The 17,912-nt window shown below is 49.2% G+C and overlaps 1 long non-coding RNA gene across 1 annotated transcript; it reads left to right on the top strand.

Moving 5' to 3' along the window:
* Window positions 1-16,316: 16,316 nt before the first annotated feature.
* On the top strand, window positions 16,317-17,560 carry LOC121032293 (uncharacterized). The gene is made up of 2 exons (XR_005791198.1): window positions 16,317-16,948; window positions 17,141-17,560. It is a non-coding gene; the product is annotated as an uncharacterized LOC121032293 (long non-coding RNA).
* Window positions 17,561-17,912: the final 352 nt, after the last annotated feature.

The raw sequence follows: 17,912 nt of genomic DNA, 5'->3' as shown, positions 1-17,912 counted from the left end.
ACGAGATAAGGATATTGAAGACTTCTTATCAGAAATTATGCAAGTTAGAGACAGTGGAAGGGCATCTTTGAAGTTTCGAAAGACAAACAAGCAAGCAAAATCCTGTCCATCCAGAACCGCATCAGCCGAAGAAAATAGATCTCCAAAATGAACATGAAATCTGTACTTTCACAGAAAGACAAAACCTGTGTGAACTTGCCGTAAGCGGACCTGCTGTATAAAAAATATTAAAAGAAGTTCTTCCAGCAGGTGGAAGATGGTTCCAGATGCAATGGTAGAAGTGGTAAATGTGTTTTTACATTTCTTTTCTTTTTTTTTTTTTAATTTTTTTTTCAACGTTTTTATTTATTTATTTTTTGGGGACAGAGAGAGACAGAGCGTGAACGGGGGAGGGGCAGAGAGAGAGGGAGACACAGAATCGGAAACAGGCTCCAGGCTCCGAGCCGTCAGCCCAGAGCCCAACGCGGGGCTCGAACTCACGGACCGCGAGATCGTGACCTGGCCGAAGTCGGACGCTCGACCGACTGAGCCGCCCAGGCGCCCCTTCTTCAGTCAGTTTTGATTGTTTGTGTTTTTCAAAAAAAAAAAAAAAATGTGTCCATTTCATCCAGGTTGTAGAATGTTCGGCCTAAACTGGTTCATCGTGTTGTCTTGCTGTCCTTTTAATGTCTTTAAAATTTGTAGTAATTTCCCCTCTTTCATTTCTAATATTAGAGATGTGGGGGCGCCTGGGTGGCTCAGTCGGTTAAGCGTCTGACCCTTGATTTTGGCTCGGGTCGTGATCTCACGGTTCTCAGGATTGAGCCCTGAGCTGGATTCTGTCCTGACTCTGTAGAACACGCTTGAGATTCTCTCTTCTTCCTCTCTTTCTCTGTCCCTCCCCTGCTTGTGTGCACTTTCTCTCTCTCTCAAAATCAATCAATAAAAAGAAATCTGTACCTTTTCTTTATCAGTCTTGTCAGATGTTTATTAATTGTATTGATCTTTTCAAAGAACTAGCTTTTGGTAACATGGATTTTCTCTACTGTTTTTTTGTTTTTTTATTCCTATTTCACTTATTTCTGCTTTGTACTTTCTTATTTTCTTCTTTCTACTTACTTTGGCTTCAATTTGCATTTTCCCTCTAGCTCAAAGTGGTAATTGATTTAACATCTTTCTTCTTGTCTAATATGAACATTTAAAGTGGGAACATTCCCCTAGTCAGTACTTTAGCTGAGCCTCAGGTATTAGAATGCATTGGGGTCATATTTTCACTCAGTCCAAAATATTTTTTAATTGTCCCCGTGATTTTCCTTTATTATTTTTTTGTATCCTATAGGTTATTTAAAACTGTGGATTATATTTAAAATTCCGACATTTTGGAGATTTTAAAGATCTCTTTCTGTTACCGATTTATAATATAATCTCATTTTGGTCAGAAAACTTATTCTGTATGTTTTCCTCCCCCCTGCCCTTTTCTTTTAATTTAATGAGATTTGCTTTATGATCCTGGATACAGCGTATCTTGCTCAATGTTCTGTGTGTGCTTCATGAGAGTATGTTCCACGGACCCAGGGTAGAATTAATAGAAATATTAATTAGGTCAAGTTGGTTGATAGTGTTCTTTTTAAAAATTTTTTTAACGTTTCTATTTATTTTTGAGACAGAAACAGAGCATGAGCAGGGGAGGGGCAGAGAGAGGGGGAGACACAGAATCCGAAGCAGGCTCCAGGCTCTGCTCTGTCAGCACAGGGCCCGACACGGGGCTCGAACCCACAAACCGTGAGATCATGACCCGAGCCCGAAGTCAGACGCTCAACCGACGGAGCCACCCCGGCGCCCCGGTTGATAGTGTTCTTCAAGTCTTCTCTATCCCTATTAATTTTCTGTATACGCCATCAATACTGACAGAAGACTGTGGAACTCTTCAACAAGTTGTGAATGTGTTTATCTTCCCAATCCTTTCAGGGTTTGCTTCATTTATGTTAAAGTTTTGTTCAGTTTTGAAGAAGGATAACAATATTGGAGGACTTGAGCTGCCGGATTTTAAGATATTAAGGTAAACAATAGGGATCGAGCGAGCGTAGCTTGAGTGGGAGGAGAGACACCCAGGTCAATAGACCAGAATGGAGAATAGGACCTGGCATACCCAGTCACTTGAGTTTTTATAAAAGTGCCGCCGTTCAACGGGGAAAGGAACAACTTTTCAACAAATGGTGCTCAAGCAACTGGTATCCACATGGGAAAATGGGAAACTTGACTCTTGTCTCCTGCCTTATGAAAAAAGGTTAACTCCGAGTGGGGCATAGACCTACCCCTAAAACCTGAAGGAATAAGACCTCTAGAAGAAAACGTTGGAAAGATCTTTTTGCCTTGGAGTAGGCAAAGTTTTCTTAGGACGCGTGTGCCCAAACCAGTAACCTGGTGTGTCAACTTTACCAAAAGCGTAAACTTGCTCTTTAGAGAATGTTTATCATACACATCTTATAAAACTCTGTACCTAGAATATATGAAGTACTTTATTAAAAATGAGATAATATGGAGGCAAATCCCACTAATATTGGGGAAGCTTATTTGGGAAATTAGAATGGGCTTATTTTATTGTATGTAAGTTATACTTTTAACCCCCAGAGGGGACGCACATATTTTTTTTTTTTTTCTTGACAGTTCTGCTTCCATCTAAGATGGGGTCCTGGGGGCTGGATTTACCCACATGCCTGAAGCAGCCATAACACTGCCAAATAAAAACCATCTCTGAGACAGGAGACGTGTAATAACAATCTTCAAGACACTGGGTACTAAGCAACAGAGGGCTTGGTTCCCTGAAAATGGGAAATGACAGAGTGAACCCGAGGCTTGCTCCGGCTTACTTATGCTTTGACAAATCTCTGGGCTGCACAAGGAAGGCGAACCCTGATGGAGCCTGGCTGGCTTGCCCCGTTGAGGCCACGGAGCTGAGAGTCCAGGGGGACCAACATGGCTGAGGTTAGAAGTGTGGAAGAGTGGGGAGAAGGGAGCTATACGGAGATGAGTCCAGAGAACCGCAGAAGTACCTTCTGGGCTATTCTGTACAGCACAGTCAACACATATGAGGAATTGCCTGAAGTCGGGGGATGATCCATCCAACAGGCACAGGATCAGAAATGGTGCCTGTTCGCTCCTGAGAGCCTGGCCAAACTCATAACGCACAGACATTGGTGGAATTCTCAGGAGGGTCTTGCCACACTAGTGGGGAGTAGACTGAGCGGTGTTCTAGATCCACCTGATAACTCGTAGAAAACCATGCCTGAAAAATCAACTTTTTCCAAGTAACTTACTGTTGTCCTTCAGTTATGCCAAGAAAGCCCCCCCTCCCCAACTATTTATAGAATTACCAGAAATCCAGCACCCCACAAAGTAAAAGTCACAATGTTTGGTATATAACCACGAATTACCACACATGTAAAGAAGGGGGGATATATGACCCCAAATGAGGAGAATAATCAATCAATGACAGTTGACCTAGAACTAGCACAGAGGCCATATTTAGCAAAGACACTGACGTGGTTAATATAACTATTCTGTATGTTAAAAAGTCAAGTAGAGACATGGAAGATATAAAAATGACCCAAATTAAATGTATAGAGATGGATATTTCACCATGTGAGATGAAAAATATTCTGGGTTCGATGAACAGGAGACTAGACATTGCAGAAGAAAAGATTAGGGAACTTGAAGACACGAAGTCATAACAATAGAAACTATCCCAAAAGAAGTACACAGAGACAAAAGAATTAAAAAAAAAAAAAAAAAGAAGAAAAAGAACAGAGCTTCTCAGTAATCTGTGGGAAAACTTCACATGGCCTAATAGAAGTGCAACGGGAAACCCTGAAAATGAAGGCGGGGGAGGGGACAGGAAGGCCATACCCAGACATAGTGGCCCCCCAATTTCCAAATTCTGTGACACTACTAACGTATAGATCTAGGAAGCTCAATGAGCCTTAAAGACAAGAAAATATGATGAGAACCGTATCAGAGTACGTCATCATCAAGTTAGTCAAACCAGTAAAGTGTTACACGGAACTGGAGAAGAAAGACACATTATACACAGAAAGACGATGGTCTCAACCCAGTGTTCTCTACCTAGAGAAAATATTTTTCAAACGTGAAGGAGATTCCAGACATACAAAATCCAAAAGAATGTATCGTCAGCGGGAAATGTGCCAGAAAGTCCTTTCAGCAAATGGAGAATGATACCAGATGAAATAGGGGTCCGCACAAGGGGATGAAGAGCGTTAGACATGCACACTACGGGGGTAAACACAGAGGGTATCTTCTCATTATTTCCACCGCTTTGGAAGAGAGCTGGCCGTTTGAACCGAAATTGTCCCAATGCTTTTGGGGGATTGTGACGTGTGTGTAAGTTAAATGTAGGAAGCGGTAGTGTAAAGATTCCGTTGGGAGAAACGGAAGTGATGTTCTTCTGTGTGAAGTAGCTACCTCTTGAAGGCGATAATACGATACGAGAAAGGTGTATACCACAGACCCTACAACAACCATTAAAATAAAAGAGCAAAGACATGTGGCTAATAAGCCAGCGGTGAGGAGAACATGGAGTTCCTTGCGTGAATCTCTGTAAAAGATCTAATGTAGAACGATAAATGTAAACACACTTGCTGCCTGGGGCTGTCATTGCCAGGAGAGAAGACCAGTTGGCTGAAAGCGGGTCTAAGGAAACTTATCAGAGCGATAGAAATATTCTGCACCCAGTTACTTGAGTGTATGCCTTTGTCCAGACTCATTGGGAGACTTGGAAGGAGTCCATTGTGTTGTACATGATCGATCCCTTTAATCCCCAGTGTGTCACAGAAAATTCTTGTGTCATCATTGTCGCCATCATCATCATCATCATCATCATCATCATCATCACCATTGCCACCATCACGACCATGGCACTAATCATGGTAACATCTATTCAGTACTCATTACAGGCCAGGAGCAGCGTTAAGTGATTTGTGCGTGTCAGGTCCTTTCCATTGTCATCGCAAAACCACATGAGTCAGGCGCTTTTACTATCGTCTATTTATTGGCGAGGAGACGTGGGTGTACAGAATTTCAAGCCTGGGATTTAATTTCTGGCAGCCCAACTCAAGAGGACAGTCGATTAATATCTGTACCTCCTTGCCTTCCCCTTTCCACATCCTGCTTACGTTTCTACAGGAAAGAGGGTCATGGAGCTCAACCGACTATACACATGCAAATTGCCGATTTTGTCATTGTGATTCTCCCCTGTCGGTGCCAGCGACAATGTCCTGGGGGAGCTCATCTGGTTTGTACTTGACTGAGGATGGTCTCTCATCTGAAGCACTGTGATAAATTAAAGAAACGGGGACCGTCACAAAGGCCTTCACGGAGCCAATACCACTCAAGTGCAAGCCAGGGGATAGCTGTTGTGGTCAGAGGCTCAGAAGAGAAAAGCAAAAAGCATTCTCTTTGAAATGAGAGGGAGGATCAGTGGTTTCTTTAGTCAGTCAAAAGTACTTAGGGACTGTATATACAATAAAATCTCAGTTAAGTAGAAAAATCTTAAGTACAAACACACACATCAATGCAGGCTTACATGTTCGTAGAAAAAAGGATCAGAGAGAAAGGCACCAATTGATACAGCTGTGATTTTTATGAGTGGGAATGGTGCGTGCTCTCTACTTCCTTGTTCTTTGTACTTATCTGTGTTTTTCATATTTTCTGTGGAAACATATGTTACTGGGATAATCAGATTTTGCAAGGAAAAGAAAAGTGCCTTTCAAATGAAGGAACCGAGCGCTGTGGATACAGAATTCCAGTCCTAGATACGGGGCTTACATGGAACGAAGGCTTTCTGGGCGTGTAGACCTGCACAGTGTCTGACCCAGGCTTTCCAAAATCCCTGTTGGACCCCGCCGGGGATCCTGGGGGTCCGGGCGTGTCGTCTTGTTTCCGGCTGCCAGGGCTCGGTGTTCTTCTGAAGGGACACTTCAGGAGTTGGTGACTAAATATTTAGAGAAATCGCGACTCTCCCTACAAAGCTAACGGGCTAGTGACTCGCGGATTGCACTTTCTAGGCATCACGGGCCCTGGGACGTCTTAGGGTACCTCGCGCTTTTATTTTCTCTGTTCACTTTCCTCTTCAGTTCTGCTAGCTTGGCCTGTTGTTATTAAATGAGAAGATGCTTGTCAGCCATATAATTTCCCCTTTCTTTCCACCAAACGGCCCTTTCTCCTTTGAGAAACTCGCTAAGTGTATGGAATGGTGTGGAGGGGGGTGTGGCAGCCGGAAACCTTTGAATCCCTGCTCTGCCCCCTCTTCTGTCCGTGACCTTGAACCATTATGTAAACTCTCTGTGCCTTGGTTTCTTTTTCATCACTTTTTTCTTTTCTTTTTTTTTAAATATTAAATATAATTTATTGTCAAATTGCAACACCCAGTGCTCGTCCCAACAGGTGCCCTCCTCCATGCCCATCCCCCACTTTCCCCTCTCCCCCACTCCCCATCCACCCCCAGTTTGTATTTTAAGAGTCTCTTATGGTTTGCCTCCCTCGCTCTCTGTAACTCCCCCCCACCCCCATGGTCTTCTGTTAAGTTTCTCAGGATCCACCTATGAGGGAAAACATACGGTATCTGTCTTTCTCTGCCTGACTTATTTCACTCAGCATAATACCCTCCAGTTCCATCCACGTTGCTCATTACTTCTTTCTTTATCATCTCTTAAAACACAGAAATCCTACGAGAGACTATATAGACATATATTTAGGTCTAAAGCGTAGTGAGCAACCACCCTTGACCCCGTAATTTGCATCCTCCTGTTTTCTTCCCTGCCTCCCTCAGAGATAACCGCCACCCTAAATCAGTTCCTTATACTCTCACTTTAAAAAAAGAAAAGAAAGAAAGAAAATCTCACTCAGGGGCGCCTGGGTGGCTCTGTCAGTTGAGTGTCGGACTCTTGGTTTCGGCTCAGGTCATGATCTCACGGTCTGTGAGTTCGAGCCCCGCGTCGGTGATTCTCCCTGGCTCTCTCCCTGCCCCCTCCCTGCCTCTCCCTCTCTCTCTCAAAATAAAGAAATACACTTAAAAAAAACCCCTCACTCATGTATTTCTGCCTAACCATATACTGTTTAATTTTATTTGCTTTTGGACTCAATAAAAATGTTATATTGCTACATGTGGCTATAGTTTATTTGTCTCCGTGGCTACATACTGTTCCGTTGTATGGGATGTTTGGGTTAGGTTCTCTCATGGATATACCGAGGGGTGGGGATTGTTGGGCCCTTAAATGCATGAACGTTCAACTTCACAAAGAATGCCACATTGTTTTCCCAAGTGTTTGTGTCTATTCACACTCTTTATCTGTATACTCCCCAACACTTGGTGTAGCCAGACTTAATTTTTGCCAATAAAGTGTAAAGTAATAGCTTATTGATGACCTTAATTTATATTTTTCTGGTTACTGAGGAAACGAGTCCACATACCTATGTATACACATTCATCCCAATACACATGTATTCTGGAGAATCCCTATTTATGTACTTTATTCATTTTTAAAATTTGATTCCTTCCCTTTTGATTTGGAGTTCCTTATATATTTTGGGTGCTAATCATTTATTTTTTACATATAAAATGGATTAATCTTTTATGTTATGTTTAACACTTTTTTTGTGTGTCGTATACCAAGATAAAAATATATTGTCTTATATTTTCTTCTAACGGCTCTTGCTTTGTTTTCCACATTTAAGACTTTAATTCATTTAGAAGTGATTTTGTTCATGGTTTGAGACAGAGATCTAATTCTTGTTTTCCCCCATATGAGTAGCTGTTAATACCGGAACCATTTGCTAAATGGTCCCTTCTGTCTTCACTGACCTTCTGTGCAACCTCTGCCATACGTTAAAGTGTCACATATGGGTGGATTTATTTTGAGGCCCTCTGTTCTGTTTTGGTGGCCATCTTGCCCATCTCCAGAACAGTACTATCTTATCTGCCCTAACTTTATGAAGAAGCCTTCATATTAGGACAAGTTTCTAACTTACCTCTTCTCTAAAAGTGCCTGAAATATTCTCGATATAAAATATAAATATAAATATAAATATAAATATAAATATAAATATTTTATAATCCGTTTTCAATTCCATGAAAAACCCAATTATAATTAAAAGAATTTTTTTTTTTTTAATTTGGGCATTTGAACTGGAGCCCTCCTTTCAGGAGAGATGGACATCTCTGTGATATTGATTGTTCCTATCCATGAACATGTGCTATCTCTCCATTTACTTAGACGGTCTTTGATACATTTTTAATAGAGTTCAATACCTCTAGAGTTCAGTGGAGCTTAAAGCATACAGACTATACCCATTTCCGATTAAATTCATTTCAGGATACCTTTGATTTTGGTTGCCATTATGAAGGGCGTCTGGCTTTTTACTACTGGACTCCCAAGTATTTGCTGATAGTGTAAAAAAGTGTACAGCCAGCCCCTTGCTAAAGTTATTAGCCCTAGTGATATATATGTAGATTCTTTTGAGACTCCATGTAAATAATCGTCTCATTTTCTTTTTTTTTTAATTTTTTTTTAACATTTATTTATTTTTGAGACAGAGAGAGACAGAGCATGAACAGGGGAGGGTCAGAGAGAGAGGGAGACACAGAATCGGAAACAGGCTCCAGGCTCTGAGCGGTCAGCACAGAGCCTGATGCGGGGCTTGAACTCACGGACGGGACCGCGAGATCATGACCTGAGCCGAAGTCGGACGCTCAACCGACTGAGCCACCCAGGCGCCCCATCGTCTCATTTTCTTTACTGTAAAAGAGATACAGGGGCGCCTGGGTGGCTCAGTCGGTTGAGCATCTGACTTCGGCTCAGGTCATGATCTCGTGGTCCGTGAGTTCAAGCCCCGTGTCGGGTTCTGTGCTGACAGCTTGGAGCCTGGAGCCTGTTTCCGATTCTGTGTCTCCCTCTCTCTCTCTCTGCCCCTTCCCCACTCATGCTCCGTCTCTCTCTCTCTCTGTCAAAAATAAACATTAAAAAATAAAATAGATATAATAGGAATAACAATAAAAGTAATTCACCTTCTTATGACTTATAAAGGATTTATACATACAAAGCGCTTAGAAATCTGAGCTACGTTAAGTGTCATTATAATTATCATTTTAAAGGAATGGCTTTATCGCTTTTATTAACGTTTTACATGCCATTATAAAAACTGAAGCAATACAGAGATGTGCAAACAGAAAGCCAACAAACTGCCCACTGCCCAGAAACAAATAGGGTTAACGTTTGGTGAACGTTCTGCCAGACTCCTCTCTAGTGATAAATAAAAACGAAGAATAGAGAGATAGACAAGACGAAATTATTTCTACAAAAGTAGTGTTATATTTTATGGGATTAAAAATACGAAATTAAAGTTTTATTTGAGTTTAAAAACAGAAGAGGAGTAAACACTGAACTTGGGACTAATCCCCTCACCACAAGAGACATCTTTAAAGACCCGACAGAGGCCAAGGAAAACGACCTTACAAACCATTACGCAGACGAGTCGTTAGGTTTTAAGGTTTTGTAGCCGATCTCTGCTCCCCGCCACGCGAGACGGGCGAGTGGTTGGCACCCTGCTCTGTGATTCCTCCTTTGTCCACCTGCTTTTGTTGTCGGCTTGGGCTCTTCTCGACCAGACAGCAAAGCCAAAGGTGTGCGTGGGACTGACACCTGACGAGGAGAAGGGCAGGGGGAGGCGTCAGTCTCTGGTGCTGACCTAGCAAACCCTCTCCCAGTCCTGAGGAGCCCCGGAGCATGGGCTTCCCTTCCAGGCCATTCTTTCCTCCTTTAAAAAATTTTTTTTAGGGGCGCCTGGGTGGTGCAGTCGGTTAAGCGTCTGACTTCAGCCAGGTCACGATCTCGCGGTCCGTGGGTTCGAGCCCCGCGTCGGGCTCTGGGCTGATGGCTCAGAGCCTGGAGCCTGTTTCCGATTCTGTGTCTCCCTCTCTCTCTGCCCCTCCCCCGTTCATGCTCTGTCTCTCTCTGTCCCAAAAATAAATTTAAAAAGTTGAAAAAAAAATTTAAAAAAAATATAAAGTTTTTTAAAATGTTTATTTATTTTTGAGAAAGAGAGAGAGACAGACAGAGAGCAAATCAGGGGAGAGGCAGAGAGAGAGGGGGACACAGAATCCGAAGCAGGCTCCAGGCTCTGAGCTGTCAGCACAGAGCCCGACGCGGGGCTCGAACCCACAAACCGTGAGATCATGACCTGACTTGAAGTCGGACGCTCAACCTACTGAGCCACCCAGGCGCCCCCATTCTTTCATTCTTTTTACCACGTGTGATGGGGCAGCCCAGTCCAGTCTCTCTATTTGTGTGACGTGTTCTATGCGAAAGCGTTGTTTTCCCCATCTTACCTGGGGCAACCTTGTCTTTCTCTTTTATGAGCCGTACTTCGGAGGCTGCATGTTGCGGGCAGTCAGGCAGCCTGTGCTCTGTGGGAGGGAGCAGGTAGCCTCGCTAGGCTGAGGACCGCTGGCCCTGGGGGCCACAGCTGTGACAGCTGAGTGTTCTGTCCCAGAGCCCCGTCAGCCCAGCTGAGGGTGCGTTCGCCCTCCCACGGGCATCAGATTGCTGTTCCCACTCACCACGGGGCCCAGGTAGGGGTGCCAGGGAAAATACAAGATGCCCGGTTACATTTGAATTTCAGATAAACAACGAATAATTGTTTAGGATAAGTATATCCCAAACAGGACATTTTTGGCACTTTTTTTTTTTTTAGAGAAAGGGAGAGAGCGAATGCGAGCGGCGGAGGGGGCGGAGGGAGAGGCAGAGGGAGTCCTAAGCAGGCTCCAGTGCAGAGTCTGATGTGGGGCTGGATCCCACAGCTGCAAGATCGTGCCCTGAGCCAAAATCAAGAGTGGGACGCTTGACCGACGGTGGCACCCAGGCGCCCCAGCACATTTTTACGTGCTAAATCTGGTACCCTCATGCCCTGGAGAATGGCAGGCACTTTTTCCCTCTGCCGAGCTGCCTCTGGAACACGCAGAGGCTTCTAGAGGTTTTCACTTCACTTTCGCCAGGCTGCCCATGCGCACCAGCCGTCGCGGGAGCTTTGTGGCAATTCTCAGTATTAATTTCTTTCCTCAGAAAATCCCCCAGGATTATTCCTGCGACTTAGTCATTCCACACCTGGGGGCCTGTACCTTCCTGTCCCCCTTCACCCGTTTTGCTCATCCCCCCCGCATCCTCTCCCCGGCAGCCATCGGTTTGTTCTCTGTTTCCGCTTTGCTTCTGCATTTGTCTTGTTTTGTAGACTCCACACGTGAGTGAAATCATGCAGTATTTGTCTGACTTCTTTCCCTCAGCACAGTACCCTCTAGGTCCGTCCATATTGTCACAAATGGCAAGATCTCATCTTTCTTTATGGCTGAGTGATACCCCATTGTATGGATATGCCTCAGCATTTTTGTCCCTTCATCCATCAGGGGACACCGGGGCTGCTTCCGTATCCTGGCTGTCGTAAATAATGCCGCAGTAAGCACAGGGGGGCTTATAACTTTTCATATTAGCGTTTTTGTTTTCTTTGGGTAAATACCCAGTTGTGCAACCCCTGGATCCTATGGTTTTTAGATTTTTAATTTTTTAAGGAGCCTCCGTAGTATTTTCCACAGCGGCTGCACCGATTTACCTTCCCACCGACAGTGGAAGTGCGCCTTTTACTTGCTTATTTATTGACCGACTACTTAGTGAGCACCAGCCGGGCGGTCTTGGCTGCTAAGGTCATTTTGGTTTCTCCCCCTGGGTTCTTATCTCCCCGTTAGGCTGACGGTTCCTTCGAGGCAGGAATGGGGGGGGGGGGCTGGGCTTTTCCCGCCCCCATGCGAAGGGCTCACAGACGTTTGCTGCACGGGTGATTGAAGAATGAGATACGGAGCTGCAGGGGCTGAGGAGAAGGAGGGGTCTCCGGGTATAGTAGGGCCGGTGGGACACGGACATTAGAGCCCTGGTCCCTCCCACCGCCCACGCAGGCTGGGCACACAAAGACAGAGCCACTCACTGATGGAACAGGGCGGCACGAACCACTAACTGAACTCCAGATCTGGCTTAGCCTCTGTTACCTTAGACCAATGGTAGGTAGGTTGAAGGAACCCAGAAACCAACCATCAATGCAAAGATTTAAAGGCAAGAAAAATTAACCAGGCAGCGGGGGCTCAGGGATCAGTGAGACCCCCAATTCAGGGCAGTGTGGCTGAGCTCCTGGGAACAGTCCCCGCTGAGGTTGAACAGGGAGGAGAAGGGAGGTCAGCCATCTCTGGAACACCTTAGCCACTTATCTTGGCCACGCCGCCTGTGACCTTGCTGCTGCCGTGACTCAGTGGGTAGAAGTGGCTAGTCCGTTTTCAGGCGTCCGCTTTACCCTTTCGGTTCTGGGTAATCCCAGAATCATTCCCGAATCATAGCTTTCCCCTCCACTTGTAGCGAACTGGAAATACGTTTTCAGAATCCTCTTTTGTGCATACTCATAAGATGGCATGATTTTCTCCAAAGGGGTGCTCCGGGAGGAAAGCTCGTGGGCCTTACCCCCTCCTCTGGGCGAGCTCCACCCTGAGGAGTCACATGCGGATATGCCAGGGTCACACGCGGGTCTAAGTGAGTGGTGTCGAAGGGTTTGGTGCACGTTTGCGACAGGCGTCTACGCCAGGTGGACAAGCATCCAGTGAGGACCTCCTGCTCTGGGTGCTGTGCTGAGTCAGGACACAGAGGGGTCATGCGGTGTTGGGGGGCAGAGCCCGTGGAACAGGGCCAGCACACTTTCTCTGTAAGGCCCAGATGGTCGGTAAGTATCTTTGGCTCTGGGGGTCTGTCTTAGCCAGACTTATGAACAGGAGAATTTGCTCCCAGTTGCGGAGGCTGGAAACCTGAGGTCAAGATCCTGGCAGATTTGATGTCTGATGAGAGCCCACTTTCTGGTTCATCGATGGCCATCTTTTCGCTGCACCCTCACCTGGCGGCAGGGGTAAAGGAACCTTCTGGGCTTTCTTTTTATAAGGGCAGTAATCCCAATCATGAGGGCTCTGCCCTCGTGTCCTAATCGCTTCGCAAGGGCCCACATCCAAATACCGTCACTCTGGGGGGTGGGTAGGATTTCAGCACACGAATGGTCGGGGGACACAACCCTTCAGACCAAGGCACTGTCACAGTCAACATGCCAACTGTACCAACGCAGTGTGAAAGCCGCCAGAGACAATATGCCAAGAAATGGATGCGGCCCCGTGTCAATAAAACTTTATTTACAAGACCAGGCATCTGGTTGGATGCGGTCCTTGGGCTGTAGCTTGTTAAGTTGTATTTTTTGGAGAAGTTTGATTTGTGAGGTTTTGGTCATTAGGTTAAGTCACCAGGAAGATGTAATTTGCCAACTTGGGATGGACTCTTCACTGACGAACGTGTCTTCTGAAGGGCCACCCGTGTCGGCGTCCCATTCATTCCCGCGGCGCAAGTCATTTGGCTCAGGGAGACGGGAAAGGGAAATTTAACACCAACAGCGTGTTCTTAAAGAGGCGGCCACAGTGGACTCTGGAGTCCTGCCCGCCTGGTCCTCGGCCCTCGTTCCTGTGCGTATTGCCGCGTGGGGGCTGTCGGCACTTCCCTCTCTGTGCCCGGTCGAGCCCGTGGGCCCCTGTGTCTGCTCCTCACGTCCGGGGTTCCCAGGGAGTCTGTGCCTCGGCGTCTGCCCTGGAACCCAAGAGTTCAGAGCCGCTGCTGGAAGCATCCAGCCACAAGCGGAAAGTAAACTGCCCCACGGAGACCGGCACAGAAACTGACGCTCGTGAGCAACGTCTGAAAAGCCGCCCGGGGTATATACGGTGCCCAGGGCAGAGCATGGCACTGACCCTAGGTGAACACGCGCCCCCGTGCCCCACAGGAGCAGAACAGCCCCTTCCTTCTAATGGTGATGATGTTCAGCGTTCAGTTTCCGAAGCACCGTGGCAGCCACCGCCCTCGGTGGCCCGTCGGTATTCGTTGCCCGTGGTCCAGGAGTGTGTTGGGGGAGCAAGAGATGGTGGGGGGTGGGGAGGGGGTGGAGGAGGGAGGAGGGGCCGGACAGGGGGCGTCCTCGGAGCATTCAAGCGGCCGGCCTCTCTTTCGGCCGGCTCCCGGGACCCTCCTCTCTCCCCTCACCCCTCCACGCCTGCCTCTGGCCATCACTTCCACTCTGCCTCTTCCCTGCAGGTGCGGGAGCATCCTCCTGCGTCCGTCCCTCTGCCGTCAGCTGGCCCCGCGGAGGGGATGGTGCGGACGGCGGCAGGGAGGGCACGCATCGTGGCCACACGAGGCGCCCGGGTGGATAAGGAACCACTTGTGCCGCCCACGTGCCACGCAGGTCGGGATCATACGAACACTCAGACGCAGGAAAAGCCCAGGCTGGGAGCGCCCGGAAGGGTCTTCAACGCCACCAAGATTTTAAATCTACATTTGAGAGAGTTTTAGCCGGATTCACGGAGGGTCAGGTCCCAGCTCTTTCCAGTTCTCGACACGGTAACGTCCATACGTGAGCCGGTGACGACCAAACAGTTGAGGAAGGAACGAGGAGGAAAAGCCGGCGCCCCCAGCTCAGCTGCCTCCTGTTTCTGGGTCTTCGCCTGAGTTGCCCCTGAGCTCCAGAGGCAATACACCGATTTCAGGGGTTGCTCTGCTCTGCTGACTCGTCTGCTGATGCCCGCCTGCTCCCATCTTTGCTCATTATTGTTTTTGTTGCTTTTAAAACTTTAGGCAGGTTTATGCGATTTCTACCCAGTTTATAATACATCATGAACTGGATTATGTGGGCACTGTTGTATTTGTGTGTATGCTGAAAATTATACATTCCATCCTTTCTTAACTATTTCTCCTTTTTAAGTTTATGCATTTATTTTGAGACGGGTCCGGGGGGGGGGGCACAGAGAGAGAGAATCCCAAGCAGGCTCCACACTGTCAACACAGAGCCCGACGTGGGGCTCGAATCCACTCACCGGGAGATCACGACCCGAGCCGAAACCAAGAGTCGGATGCCCAACTGACCGAGCCCCCCCAGGCGCCCCGTTGTAACTATTTCTAAATGCCTGGTTTAGTGGTCGTGAGTAACAGCACTGCCGTCCGTCCCCAGGACGTGTCCACCTTCCCAAACTGAGACCTTGCGTCCACGTGGGACACTAACTGCCCATCCCCCTCTCGTTTTTGGGTGACCCGCTTTTTGGGTGACCTGGTGAACGGGTTGGAGTGACCCACGCGGGGACTGTTTTCTCCAAACTCCGAGGAAGCGCACACGGTGTTGTAGGAGGTCAGGTGTGCCAGCTTCCTCTCCCCCTTGGAAGGGCGTCTCAGCACGCCCGCGCCGCTGGGCCCCCGGGGTGGCACTGCCCATGAACGTGTTTTCAGAAAATCGTTTCATTGTGGTAAAATACCCGTGACATAAAATTCGCCATCCTAACCGTTTTTCAGTGCACGGTTCAGGGGCTCAAAGCACGTTCCCGCTTTTGTGCGGCCGTCAGCACCATCCACCTCCAGAACTTTCCATCTCCCCACACTAAAACTGTCCCCATCCACCCCTGCCCACTCCCCCCACCCCCCGCCCCAGCCCCTGGAGGCCTCTGTCCCTGTCTCCCCGAGTCTGACTCCTCCAGGAAACTCTTACACAGGGGATCATACGGGATCTGCTCTTTTTTCTTCTTTTAATGTTTTTATTTATTTTTGAGACAGAGAGAGACAGGGCATGAGTGGGGGAGGGGCAGAGAGAGAGGGAGACGCAGAATCCGAAGCAGGCCCCGGGCTCCGAGCCGTCAGCCCAGAGCCCGACGCGGGGCTCGAACTCATGGAGTGTGAGATCGTGACCTCAACCGACTGAGCCACCCAGGCGCCCCCGGGATCTGCTCTTTAATTCACTCCCCGCGCTCCCTGCTACCCGAGACAACTGTGTGTGCCCCATGTCACCCAGCGACCAGGCCAGTGCTGGGGGTCGCAGGCCGGCTGTTGTGGCTCCCGAATTCCTCTGCACTTGCATTGTCCTCGGCTGTCTGGGCGGGAACAGGGCTGGGACCTGAGAGATAGGTGCCGTTGGGGAAGTCCCCGTCTCACAGAGAGACACGTGGCTTGCAGGGCGTGTCACAGGGGGCGGCTCCGTCCCGCCTGTCCCCCGTGGCCTCCGTGAGGAGGGTGCCGTCGGAACAGGCCCCCAGGTCCCGGCCTTCCCTCCCGGTGGCTTCAGGGGCCAGGGAGGCAGGCAGAGCAACTCGAGGATCTGGTAGCTCAGGCCTGTGTTTGCGGGAAGTCTCCTTGTTTATATGCCACTTTCACCATTTCTCCTGGCAGAGACCTTCGCCAGCCGAGGCCAGAGTCATTCTGGGACAGCTGGCCCCCGAGCCCTGCTGAGGAGCCCGGACGCAGCCCTCTGCTCCGAGGAGCCGTATTCCTGGCCGGACATGAAAGGAAAGATCATAACAGCCCGTTCTCTGCCGGCTGCTTATCCCAAGCGGGAGCCCAGCGAAATCCACGCCGCGAGCCCTCATCCTCCCGTCTCGTCCCGCCAACCGCCGCATCCTGACGGGGTCTGATGAGACCTGGGGGTCTCGGGGTACACGGAGCCTGCGCCGCACCCCGTGGGCCGCTTGTGCCCATTCTGCGGAGGCGGCCGCTGGGGCTGAGGGAGGTGGCCGGTCCTCGAGTGACGGGTGACGAGTGACGGGGGTCGGGCTGCGATGGGATCCGCCCGTTGCAGCGCCCGGGTCCCTTCCTCCTTCCTATTTGTCTTCTGCAGGCCGAGGGGCTGGGCCTCGCCTGTACAGGGTGTTCCCTGCAGCTTCGGGATGGTGTTGTGTAATCCTGTGGCTGCGTGTGGTGTGTGGGACGCTGAGCGTGGGGGCCTCTGCGGGGTCAGGCAAGGTTAAGCCGAGGCCCGAGCCCGTGGCGTCGGATGGGAGCGGCCGACAGCACCCCCTCGCCCTGGGGTGAGCAGGAGCGGGAAACTCCCGGTCAGGACGCCAGGGCCCGGGGCGATTTATGGAGGGGGGGAGCCTTCGGGGATGCCACCGATACAGCGCTGTGAGACTCCTGCTCCCAGGGCTGCGGGACCTCGGGCTGGCCCTCCTGCCCTCGAGCCAAAACCACACCTATGCTGAGCGCTTTTAATATTTTCCTAGGGACCGTGGGGGCAGATGATTTACGGCCGTCTCCTCCCTTGGTGCCACGGCAGATGCATCCGGAGACGACGTGAGGACACACAGATGGGCGAGAAGAGTCTCCCACGAGGCGGCCCCGTCCCACTCGCCTGAATCAGAGGGTCCGGCCGCGCCCGGCGGGGGCCGCGGGTGGGAGCCGGGCTTCCTTGGCTTTCCGTGTTGTTAGCGCAGAGCTTTGGCACACCTGGGCCCGGCGTGCGAGGCTGCTCTGGAACAGAAGTGGTTCAAAGGGCAGGGCCGTTTGGCTGGCGCGTGGGCCACCCCAGCGCTCTCCGGCCTCTCTGTGTGAGAGCAGTAACTCTCCAGTGAGACGGAAACGATTCTGAGATAACCGGAGAACACTGGCTTTCCACGCACACAAACAAAGCAGTTCAATTTTTTTTTATTAGTTTATTATTTATTTATTTTGAGAGAGAGAGAGAGAGAGTGAGAGAGAGCGAGAGAGCAGGGGAAGGGCAGAGAGGGGGGGGGGGACAGAGATAATCCCAAGCAGGCTCCGATCTCAGCACAGCACCCGGCTCGGGGCTCGATCCCAGGACCCAGGGATCATGACCCGAGCTGAAATCAAGAGTCGGACTCTCAACCGACTGAGCCTCCCAGGCGCCCCAACAAGGCAATTTTTGAAGGCGAGGTTGTCCTGGGCCTGGAACCAGCCACGGCAGCACGCTCGGCTGGCACACGGAGACCCAGGCTGAGCCTCAGCTAAGAGGGGCCCTCGGGTGTGGTCGTGTCC

Source organism: Herpailurus yagouaroundi, unplaced genomic scaffold, assembly GCF_014898765.1.
Source record: "Herpailurus yagouaroundi ecotype Mexico unplaced genomic scaffold, PumYag 141, whole genome shotgun sequence".
Lineage (NCBI taxonomy): Eukaryota > Metazoa > Chordata > Mammalia > Carnivora > Felidae > Herpailurus > Herpailurus yagouaroundi.
This window is presented reverse-complemented; position numbering and strand designations above follow the sequence as displayed.